At 38.4% G+C, this 13,102-nt stretch overlaps 1 long non-coding RNA gene across 1 annotated transcript; it reads left to right on the top strand.

The window, feature by feature from the left end:
• Positions 1 to 4,891: 4,891 nt before the first annotated feature.
• LOC138958733 (uncharacterized) lies at positions 4,892 to 12,528 on the top strand. The gene is made up of 3 exons (XR_011453490.1): positions 4,892 to 5,003; positions 7,868 to 7,988; positions 12,415 to 12,528. It is a non-coding gene; the product is annotated as an uncharacterized lncRNA (long non-coding RNA).
• Positions 12,529 to 13,102: the final 574 nt, after the last annotated feature.

The raw sequence follows: 13,102 nt of genomic DNA, 5'->3' as shown, positions 1-13,102 counted from the left end.
ACACCCAAAGGCACATATACGTAAGCACGACGAATACAGACCCACAGACAGACACTGACGGACACATGCACTCACACACACTCACACATACACACATAAACACGCAGCGTTTCAAGACGTTCTGCTGTCTTTTAAGGCATGCACAATAACTGCTGTCATACTAAGAAAAGAAACAAAGCTACAATCATCAAACAGTAAACTTAATTTTCAAATCTAAAATTGAAAAAGGTATACAACCTTCCTAACTGGGTCAACATCAGGCGATTTCCGGATATAACTCTGTCATGATTTTCAAGCGGTGATGCAGAGTTAGCGCCCCAGACAGTGAGGCGGAAGTAGTGCAGGCTGCTGACCGGCTGATATCTGCCATCTCGACGAACAATGAACTCGGATGTGTATGCTATGTGTTTGACTGTGCTCTTGTATGACACCCCTTTTTTGTCTCCACAAATATGGAATTCGGAGCCACGATTCGCTGCCGATTGTCGTTGCAGCAATAATCGCTAGCCTGCAGTGTTCGCCGATAACATGTTTTGGTTGAGGTTACGTGGGTTTGGCTCGAGGTCACGTAAGTTTAGAAAAAACAACCACCCGTACATGCTTCAGCGACCACTGCAAGCAATCGGCAGTGAATCGTGGATCCGATGTGCGTATTTTCGTAAGAAAAGGTTTTCATACAAAGCGCACAGTTCATGACATACACATAAGAGTTTGTTGTTCGTCTCGATGGAAGGGTAGGTAAAAGTCAGTCAAAATTATTTCTTCTCCCAAAATCGATTTCAAGTTTGTGACAGCTACATCTGAAATTGATAAGTACAAATAAATAATATTTGCAAACTGAGCAAAAACATTCTCTTTTCCAAAGCTTTAGATCCTTGCTCGTGTGTGTGTTTATGTGTTTGCGCGCGCGTGCGCGTGCGTGTGTGTATGTGTGTGTGTGTGTGTGTGTGTGTGTGTGTGCTTCCGTACTTGACATTTCAGCCCAAAATAACATTTTGTGTTAAAGGCCATGGTTGACTTATTCTAAGCCTTAGACAAAATTTCAAACTTTTGTCTTCATAACAATCTGTTTGTCATGAGGAAATGACGTTCTCAAACGACAAAAGAAAGACGAATCCGTATTGTTTTCTTCAGAATTTGATTAAGTTAATTGCAGGCATTAATCCGAGCATCAAAATAACAGAAAGAGATGTGGTATGCGCAGGGGAAAGTCGCTAAACGTGGAACAGTTAAGGAGAAACAGCCGTACCAGACAACAAAATGAATATTGCAAAGCGTTCTTTATATTGTCACATACTAGACTCTATCAGTAAATAAACGAACCACATAAAATAAAATAAAAGTCACGCAACTCATCAGACTGATCATAATAAAAATGTCTGCATTTGTTCCAGGTTGGACGCATGGGTGTGTAAAGTGGAACACTGTGTTGTCAAACTCGGAACACATACAAACACACCCTGACTCTCTTTCTAGCTCTGTCTGTGTCTCACACACACACACATATACACCCACACACTCTCATTCACACACAAACAAGCACACATTGCCACACACACAAGATAAATAAATACGTCATAACATTTTGATTAAGCCATTATATGTAAATGTCTTTTTTTTCAACATCATATTTTGATTTTTACCAAGGAAATAACAAATCGGATAACAATTTAAGCCTTAAATGTAAAACAAAAAGATAAGGGCTAGGTCTAAAAAGGACTGAAAAACAAAACCTCAAAAAAAAAACAAGTCGCGTAAGGCGAAAATACAATATTTAGTCAAGTAGCTGTCGAACTCACAGAATGAAACTGAACGCAACGCAACGCAGCAAGACCGTATACTCGTAGCATCGTCACTCCACCGCCCGTGGCAAAGGCAGTGCACGTGGAATTGACAAGAAGAGCGGGGTATTCGTTGCGCTGAGAAGGATAGCACGCTTTTCTGTACCTCTCTTCGTTTTAGCTTTCGGATGTTTTTAATCCAAACATATCATATCTATATATTTTTGGAATCAGGAACCGACAAGGAATAAGATGAAAGTGTTTTTAAATTGATTTCGAAAAAAAAATTTTGATAATAATTTTTATATATTTAATTTTCAGAGCTTGTTTTTAATCCGAATATAACATATTTATATGTTTTTGGAATCAGCAAATGATGGAGAATAAGATAAACGTAAATTTGGATCGTTTTATAAATTTTTATTTTTTTTTACAATTTTCCGATTTTTAATGACCAAAGTCATTAATTAATTTTTAAGCCACCAAGCTGAAATGCAATACCGAACCCCGGGCTTCGTCGAAGAGTACTTGACCAAAATTTCAACCAATTTGGTTGAAAAATGAGGGCGTGACAGTGCCGCCTCAACTTTCACGAAAAGCCGGATATGACGTCATCAAAGACATTTATCAAAAAAATGAAAAAAACGTTCGGGGATTTCGAACCCAGGAACTCTCATGTCAAATTTCATAAAGATCGGTCCAGTAGTTTAGTCTGAATCGCTCTACACACACACACACACACACAGACACACACACGCACACACGCACATACACCACGACCCTCGTTTCGATTCCCCCTCGATGTTAAAATATTTAGTCAAAACTTGACTAAATATAAATAGAGGAAAAAATAGGCAAAGAACCGATTTCGCAGACAATGTCCTTTGTCTTCTACTGTCAGCGCAGTCATCGTGTGATTACTGTGTGCACTTCTGGCACTATAACATATCCTCAGGGGAGTTGGTGCCACACATGAAGCAGTACCACGAAATTTCGCAGCTTCATTTGTACCCCTCTTCTGTTGACAAATAGATATAAAAGGGCTACCTGCCCAATTGACTAAATGTAAAATTCATTACGCATAAAGTCTCAAAGCAAATAACTAAGAACAGATTTAAGAACTGATTTTGCAGACACACAAAAATTGCTAAGTACAGATTTCGAAGTCCTTTTGTCCGTTGCTGTCAGCGCAGTCCTCGTGTGCCCACTGTGTGCACCTCTGGCACTGTATCATGTTCTCAGGGGAGTTGGTGCCACACATGAAGCAGTACCAAGTGCTTTCCCCCGGGATAAAACGCATCGTCGAGAATGTTCTCCTTTTTTCCCTCTGATCAGAAGATATTCCCCTCTTGTTTCTCTGAGCAGAAGATTTTGTTGCTTCATTCTTTCCTCTTTTCTGTTGACCTGCACGCCTTTTTGCAAGTGAAATCTCCAGCTTTTGCTTGTGAGGAGAAGATTATTTTTTTCGTGATGATCTCTTCGACGAGCTTGTGGTTGTGTGTTGCAGGACATCAGCAGCAGGTAAGCTTACATTTGCTGCTGACACCAAGCAATCATAATGACCAGAATCTCCATGTACAGTGTACAAAACAACGATGGGGGTGACGTTGGCAAATTTATTTCAGCTTCAAGAATGCTATTGATTTGTTCTTGTTCTATCTCTGGTGTTAATGTAGAAGGTCTTCCTGTACTTCTTCTTTTGCAAATTTGTTTGTTTCCTTCTAAATGACTTTTAAGAGTTGTGACAGTAACACTATATGCTCTTGATGCGCAACGCAAACCCATATCTCCGTTTTTCACTGCCGACAAAGCGCAGCCCATTTCTTCTGGTAACCACCGCCGTTCGGGTCTCATAATACTGTCAAACAAATCAATCAATCATTCAATAAAACTTATAGAAAGGAAAAGCACAACAAAACCGAAAAGAGAATTGAATACGTGAATAAAACAGCAGTGTTCTGTTTATTGTTTGATGAGGGTAAGATGGAACAGAATGCGGCAAAGCTGGAACACTGTTCCATGTTTGCCTCTCTTATGTGTTCCATCATTGCCGCATGGCACCTGCATGGATTTCGCGTTTTTCTGTTGCATACACGTGACGTTTCAAATCTTTTTTCCGTTCAAGTTATTGCAAATCTATGAAGGTTTATCACAGCAATCAACATTTTACGTGAATGTATATAGATAAGAGTAATAATACGAATTGTAGACGGTAGAAATAAGAAGAAGAAGGAAGAAAAGTTTAAAAAACGTACCATTTTTTTGTTTTGCCGCGGTAGTAATTTGTTTTGCTGGAATAATATCAAGGAATGTCACTAGACATTTCTGCAAAACAATTGTTCATGAATTGTTCCCCGTTGATCGCATATTAAGGTGTTCCAAGTTGGCCGACTGTTCCGGGATTGGCGACTTTCCCTTATATATATATGCAGAGTACGTAGATACGTTTGTGTTAAAGTTCCAAGTAAGGTAAATATAACCTATTCAAAATTTAATATTTAAAATTCAAATGCGGATCCAAGGTGGCTCTGCCCGTAGTGTATTTACGGCAAAGAGAAAGTTGTGTCTAACTTTCAAAGTATGACAATGGTTATCCAAAAACTGAGATTTCAAGTACACTGTAGCCTTATATGAATTTACGAATTCGTAGTTCTACAACTTGTTAAACTCATTATCGACATACCCCCCCCACCCCCTCCCCCAAAATCATCCTCAACAACCCACCCACCCCCCACCCACCCCCACCCGCCCTTTAAATCAGAGCTCATACTTAGTTCTGTACCTAGTTCTATACCCGCCTCTTCGCCCATTCCCAAAAGTGTTCTGTACACCGACCCCGACCCCGAAACACCCCCACTCCCTTAAATCAGAGCTTTTATTACGTACCATATCTAGCCAAGCTGATCCCACGACCTCGTCTACCCCGTTTCCAAAATTCTCCTCACCGATCAGTCACACCCCAAAGCACCTCCCTCCCCCCCCCCCCCCGGCCCCCTCCCCCTTCAATACAGAGCTTTCTGGTTACATATCATTTCAATGCTCGTCCAACCAAACCATTACACATTTAATTCGCTTCATTTCTGACTCTTTCCTAAAATAAACTCGGTATAAAAGGTCGTAACAACATGTCTGCGGTGCTTTCTGCTTGAAGTTTTATACTGTGGAAGTGTGTACTTCCACAGATTGGCCAAGGGCATCGGATTTTGTTTGTGTTTGCCACTGGTAAATAAACAGGCTTTTCTTGTGCTTTTCAGTGACATTTCAAAAGCAAATTCGATTTGTTAGTTTTCACTTTCATTTCATATATTTTAAATTCTATTAGTTCATGTTCACGAAAATCGATTTTTAAGTTTTAACTGAGAAATTGTTTAAAAAATTGGTTGGTCTGATTGAAATTTGTTTTTTAGTTTTCACTGACATTTCATTTGAAAAATCGATTTGTTAGTTTTCACAGACGTTTTTGTTAAAACATAAAATTTTTTAAACATTCCTTGACATTTCATTTGAAAAAAATCGATTCGGTTGGCAAACAGGGGCTGTTTTTTGCTTGAAATATCTTACAGTAGGAGATTTGGAGATGTGGCGGTCACACAGGTCCCATTTTGTCGTTAAAATGTCAGGGCATAAAAAAAGGTCAAACTTCCAATGTGTGCATCTGTTCGTTTGTGTGTTCCTTCATTTTGTTTTCTTCTCCCGCTTTTGTCTTTGTCCGTCCAAGTTTTTGATTGTTTTTATATTTAGTCAAGTTTTTTGTTTTTGTATTTTGGCAGACTACTTGTCGTTCTGCAACTTCAATACTGTACATGTTTCTCAGTATTACCCCGTATAATTATGACTTCCAACGCCAAGTCCACAATCTGTTTTGTTTGTTTGTTTTGAAAGGTTAGTACCATTTTCATACAATTCGAATGAAATGATAGGCGCAAACACCGCATATTTCACGTTGTTGTTGTTGCTGATATTGTTGTTGATGTGCTATAGTTGATGTGCTTTATTGAGGGGGGTCGTTCGTTAACGTAAGAGAAATATTCGCAAAAACGTTTGTTTAAATCATAATGTTAAATTGACTTATTGAGCTAGCATTTATTCACTGTCCGAGCTAAGACAAGTTGTTTTCTTCGCAGGAGTCGTTACATGGGCTTTGATTTTTGTATTGCTTTCAAAGAATCATTTTTCATGTTCCTGTATGTGTGTATGTGTGTGTGTATGTGTGTGTGTGTGTGTGTGTGTGTGTGTGTGTGTGTGTGTGTGTGTGTGTGTGTGTGTGTGTGTGTTAATCGCACCTATTTAATTTCCAATACGACCCTTGTGCCTTTTCGGCTGCAAGCGCCTTTTCTGTTAATGAATTACGTTTGGCAGAAAACAGTCAGCAACAGTTCTTCCAACTGAGGTGAGAACTATCGCGCGTAAAAGTTAGGAAAGGGAGAACGTATTCGGAAGAACATAATAATAAAACTAAATTCAGCCATCAAAACTGTAATGTCAAAGCCCAGGTGATCGCGCGTAGTTAAATGTTAAATAAGATTGAGAAACAGGCAAGCAACTGACGCGGAAAACAAAATAAAAGTCCATGAACCAATAGGCAATTCAACGTTTGCGAACTGGATATATTCTTATTCGACAACTTGTATGCAGCTCATCCACTAAATGCATCAAACACGCGAATGAATTTTTCTTTTCGTGTCTCCAAAAATGAGGGGTGCCGCTAATGTGTAATATTTCTCCTCCAAGATATTATGCATTTGCCGTGTTGTTGGTTTTGTTTTGTTTTGTTGTTGTTGAATTTGATGTTGTTGAATTTGATGTTGAATGTGATGATGATGATGATAATGATAATGATGATGATGATGATGATGATGATGATGATGATGATGACGATGATGATGATATTAATGATGATGATAATGATGATGATGATAATGAGGAGGAGGAGGAGGAGGACGACGACAACGACGATGACGACGCTGATGGTCACGGTGACGACGAAGACAATCACATTTCATGCCAAAAGGACGACGACGATGAAGTAAATGTTAGAAAAAGGCTAAAAATACTAACGATGAGAGGGTTTAGACGATAATACATTGTTCAGGATGGGCATCGTGATAGCAAACAATAATAGGTAGGATAGATAAAAGCAATATTTAGCAAGAATCAATGCCATCATTTCAATAGAAACAAGTCGCGTAAGGCGAAATTACTACATTTAGTCAAGCTGTGGAACTCACAGAATGAAACTGAACGTAGTCCGCCGCTAGTGCAAAAGGCAGTGAAAGTGACGAGCCTGTTCGGCGCGGTAGCGGTTGCGCTGTGCTTCATGGCACGCTTTACTGTACCTCTCTTCGTTTTAACTTTCTGAGCGTGTTTTTAATCCAAACATATCATATCTATATGTTTTTAGAATCAGGAACCGACAAGGAATAAGATGAAAGTGTTTTTAAAACGATTTCGGAAATTTAATTTTGATCATAATTTTTATATTTTTAATTTTCAGAGCTTGTTTTTAGTCCAAATATAACATATTTATATGTTTTTGGAATCAGAAAATAATGAAGAATAAGATGAACGTAAATTTGGATCGTTTTATAAAAACAATATTTTTTTTACAATTTTCAGATTTTTAATGACCAAAGTCATCAATTAATTTTTAAGCCACCAAACTGAAATGCAATACCGAAGCCCGGCTTTCGTCGAAGATTGCTTGGCCAAAATTTCAATCAATTTGATTGAAAAATGCGGGTGTGACAGTGCCGCCTCATCTTTTACAAAAAGCCGGATATGACGTCATCAAAGACATTTATCGAAAAAAAAGAAAAAAAATGTCTGGGGATATCATTCCCAGGAACTCTCATGTCAAATTTCATAAAGATCGGTCCAGTAGTTTAGTCTGAATCGCTCTAAACACACACACAGACAGACACACACACACACACACACCTACACACACACGCACATACACCACGACCCTCGTCTCGATTCCCCCTCTATGTTAAAAATTTTTTGTCAAAACTTGACTAAATGTAACAAAAGCAAAACAAAACAAAAACTGAAGGCAGAGTAAACTCATTTTGTTTATCATTTTACAGGTCTGGCATTCTCCGATATGTAGAGTGCGGTCCTTCGGAGTGAAGGTGCTGGAAAGTGACAATTTTCGTTTTCGTCCAAGGATTCTACGAATCGGACATTATCTCACATACAAACAAGCAGGTAATGTGTTTGCCTAGTGTCTGACATAATTTCACACTCAAACAAGCAGGTAAACTATTTGCCTTGTGTCTGTTCGTGAATTTGCTTTTGTTTTTGCACAAAGACCACAGCAAATTGATACACACATCGATACAAGCTGCCATGCTCTTTACCCAGTGTTGGTGCCTATACTATGACATAAGATTGTATTACAACCACGTGCACTACACAGGAATGTTGCTGGGCTTGAGCACATTCAATACATAATAAATTCAAACACAACAACCTAACAAAATACACAGAATACAACAACAACAACAACAACAACAACAACAACAACAACAACAACAACAACAACAACAACAACAACAACAACAACAACAATATAATCACAAAACATTAATATAAAAATTAATGCAATGATGATTTTTTTTTTAAAAGGACAAATAGAATTCAATAGTACATAATAAATTCAAACACAACAACCAATCAAAATACACAGAATACAACAACAACAACAACAACAACAACCAACAACAACAATACATTAATATAAATGCAATGATGGTTTTTTTTTAAAGGACAAGTAGAATTCGTAAGTCGTATAGTAAGGGAGGCTATTCAGTTTTCGTTTGACATAAGATTTTATTACAACCACGTGCACTACACAGGAATGTTGCTTGGCTTGAGTACATTCAATAGTACATAATAAATACAAACACAACAACCAAACAAAATACACAGAATACAACAACACCAACAAGTCGCGTAAGGCGAAAATACAATATTTAGTCAAGTAGCTGTCGAACTCACAGAATGAAACTGAACGCAATGCCATTTTTCAGCAAGACCGTATACTCGTAGCATCGTCAGTCCACCGCTCATGGCAAAGGCAGTGAAATTGACAAGAAGAGCGGGGTAGTGGTTGCGCTACGCTTTTCGGTACCTCTCTTTGTTTTAACTTTCTGAGCGTGTTTTAAATCCAAACATATCATATCTATATGTTTTTGGAATCAGGAACCGACAAGGAATAAGATGAAAGTGTTTTTAAATTGATTTGGACAATTTAATTTTGATAATAATTTTTATATATTTAATTGTCAGAGCTTGTTTTTAATCCGAATATAACATATTTATATGTTTTTGGAATCAAGAAATGATGGAGAATAAGATAAACGTAAATTTGGATCGTTTTATAAAATTTTTTTTTTTTTTACAATTTTCAGATTTTTAATGACCAAAGTCATTAATTAATTTTTAAGCCACCAAGCTGAAATGCAATACCGAAGTCCGGGCTTCGTCGAAGATTACTTGACCAAAATTTCAGACATTTATCAAAAAAATGAAAAAAACGTTCGGGGATTTCATACCCAGGAACTCTCATGTCAAATTTCATAAAGATCGGTCCAGTAGTTTAGTCTGAATCGCTCTACACACACACACACACACACACACACAGACACACAGACACACAGACACACGCACATACACCACGACCCTCGTTTCGATTCCCCCTCGATGATAAAATATTTAGTCAAAACTTGACTAAATATAACAACAACAAACAAGTCGCGTAAGGCGAAAATACAATATTTAGTCAAGTAGCTGTCGAACTCACAGAATGAAACTGAACGCAATGCCATTTTTCAGCAAGACCGTATACTCGTAGCATCGTCAGTCCACCGCTCATGGCAAAGGCAGTGAAATTGACAAGAAGAGCGGGGTAGTAGTTGCGCTAAGAAGGATAGCACGCTTTTCTGTACCTCTCTTTGTTTTAACTTTCTGAGCGTGTTTTTAATCCAAACATATCATATCTATATGTTTTTGGAATCAGGAACCGACAAGGAATAAGATGAAAGTGTTTTTAAATTGATTTGGACAATTTAATTTTGATAATAATTTTTATATATTTAATTTTCAGAGCTTGTTTTTAATCCGAATATAACATATTTATATGTTTTTGGAATCAGCAAATAATGGAGAATAAGATAAACGTAAATTTGGAACGTTTTATAAATTTGTATTTTTTTTTACAATTTTCAGATTTTTAATGACCAAAGTCATTAATTAATGTTTAAGCCACCAAGCTGAAATGCAATACCAAAGTCCGGGCTTCGTCGAAGATTACTTGACCAAAATTTCAACCAATTTGGTTGAAAAATGAGGGCGTGACAGTGCCGCCTCAACTTTCACGAAAAGCCGGATATGACGTCATCAAAGACATTTATCAAAAAAATGAAAAAAATGTTCGGGGATTTCATACCCAGGAACTTTCATGTCAAATTTCATAAAGATCGGTCCAGTAGTTTAGTCTGAATCGCTCTACACACACACACACACACACACACACACACACACACACACACACACACACAGACACACAGACACACATACACACGCACATACACCACGACCTTCGTTTCGATTCCCCCTCGATGTTAACATATTTAGTCAAAACTTGACTAAATATAAAAACACAACACCAACACCAACACCAACACCAACAACACCACCAACACCACCAACAACACCAACACCAACAAACAAAAACAACAAACAAGTCGCGTAAGGCGAAAATACAATATTTAGTCAAGTAGCTGCCATTTTTCAGCAAGACCGTATACTCGTAGCATCGTCAGTCCACCGCTCATGGCAAAGGCAGTGAAATTGACAAGAAGAGCGGGGTAGTAGTTGCGCTAAGAAGGATAGCACGCTTTTCTGTACCTCTCTTTGTTTTAACTTTCTGAGCGTGTTTTTTAATCCAAACATATCATATCTATATGTTTTTGGAATCAGGAACCGACAAGGAATAAGATGAAAGTGTTTTTAAATTGATTTGGACAATTTAATTTTGATAATAATTTTTATATATTTAATTTTCAGAGCTTGTTTTTAATCCGAATATAACATATTTATATGTTTTTGGAATCAGCAAATGATGGAGAATAAGATAAACGTAAATTTGGATCGTTTTATAAATTTTTATTTTTTTTTACAATTTTCAGATTTTTAATGACCAAAGTCATTAATTAATTTTTAAGCCACCAAGCTGAAATGCAATACCGAACCCCGGGCTTTGTCGAAGATTACTTGACCAAAATTTCAACCAATTTGGTTGAAAAATGAGGGCGTGACAGTGCCGCCTCAACTTTCACGAAAAGCCGGATATGACGTCATCAAAGACATTTATCAAAAAAATGAAAAAAACGTTCGGGGATTTCATACCCAGGAACTCTCATGTCAAATTTCATAAAGATCGGTCCAGTAGTTTAGTCTGAATCGCTCTACACACACACACACACACACACACACGCACAGACAGACACACATACACCATACCCTCGTTTCGATTCCCCCTCGATGTTAAAATATTTAGTCAAAACTTGACTAAATATAAAAACAACAACAACAACAACAACAACATAATCACAATCTATATATATATATACGACTTGTGTGTGTGTGTGTGTGTGTGTGTGTGTGTGTGTGTGTGTGTGTGTGTGTGTGTGTGTGTGTGTGTGTGTGTGTGTGTGTGTGTGTGTGTTCGCGATGCACGACCAAAGTTCTCGATGGATCTGCTTCAAATTTGGTGGGCATATTCAAGTAGACCCCAGACACAACCTGGTCGATGAGAATTTTCAACACGTGCTGGTTTTTCTGTTCATCTTCCCAGATCCATTCCCAGTAACTCTTCCTTATCTTCTCCAGTGTTTTGCGTTTATCTCCCTTCCTTCGTGTGGCGTCAATCCATATTCCCGTTACTATTTTTAGAAGGTCACTGTCCACAACGCTCAATCCATATTCCCGTTACTATTTTTCAAAGTTTTCCTTCGTGTGGCGTCAATCGCGTACGGTGCGCCACTCACCCGGCGAAGCCGGCGTACGGTGCGCCACTCACCCGGCGAAGCCGGGTATTCGGCTGTACTTCTTCCCGGCGAAGCCGGCTACCCGGCGAAGCGGGTATTCATCTAGTACATTGATATAAATGCAATGATGAATTTTTTTTTTAAATGACAAGTAGAATTCGAAAGTCGTTGTAAGGGAGGCAATTCAGTTTTCGTTTGAAGAGTTTACGGTTGAAAAACACTTGCGTGTGTGTTGAGGGGTGTGTGTGTGTGTGTGTGTGTGTGTGTGTGTGTGTGTGTGTGTGTGTGTGTGTGTGTGTTTGTTGTGCGTGTTTGTTTATGTGTGTGTGTTTTTTTCAGGCGGGGGAGGGGGAGGGGGAGGTAGGGGTTGAGTTGCAGGCGAGCAGCTTGCGTGTGTAAATATTTTCATACGTGTTCTTGTGTAATTTTGTTTGTTTGTGTGAGCATGCACAGAATCGTGAACATAATTATATGCCATGATTACAGAGCTTTTTCTTCTGATAAGAACGGGGTATGTGTGAAACTTGCTTGACTTTTTATCGATCTTTTTGCTCATTGAAGTTTTCACCTCATCATTTCAGAAAGCCGCGAAAGCAGGCGTTTCACGACACGCAAGCATGCTACAATACGTGGTTTTGATTTTGGCCCTTGCCGGCGTCGGTGAGTGTTTCATTATTGTTTCTCAACTCCTTTCATTTGCTCTGTATCTTTCGCCTTTTTTTCCTCGTTTTGTGAATGCACTGTAGCTATATAACCCACTATTGTTGCTGCTGTTTCTGCCGCTTGGCCGCTTTATCCCCCTTTCCATTGTACACTATTTTGCGCAAAATAATAAAGGTTACACCGAGTCTCAGTCGATATAAGATATTTTGGGCGAATTTAGCAGATCATGAAAAATGCGAGCTTCAGTGAGCTTATTCATGACCGCAACTGAGACCAATATTTTTAATATCAACTGAAACGAGGTGTGTAACCTTCAGGGTGACCTCCGAAAAAAAATGCAACTACCAAAAATCAAAATAACGTCTACATCAAATTTATATGTCAAATGTTATGACTTTTGTGCACTTACAAAAATATTTTCCGGATTCCGGTCTGAAAGAAAAAGTTGTCCGCTGGGAAAAAGAGTCCTAGGAACGGGAGGACTACGGGCTCCCGTTCATAGGAACGATAGTCCCCATCTATAATTGGAGAATTATTAACAGCTATTGTGTTTTCAGCGTAGCAATAGGGTCCGATATTTAGACGAGACAAGTATAATGCCGACGA

The sequence above is a fragment of the Littorina saxatilis genome, linkage group LG2 (assembly GCF_037325665.1).
Source record: "Littorina saxatilis isolate snail1 linkage group LG2, US_GU_Lsax_2.0, whole genome shotgun sequence".
NCBI lineage: Eukaryota > Metazoa > Mollusca > Gastropoda > Littorinimorpha > Littorinidae > Littorina > Littorina saxatilis.
The sequence above is the reverse complement of the archived record's forward strand: the minus strand, read 5'-3'. Positions and strand labels throughout refer to the sequence as shown.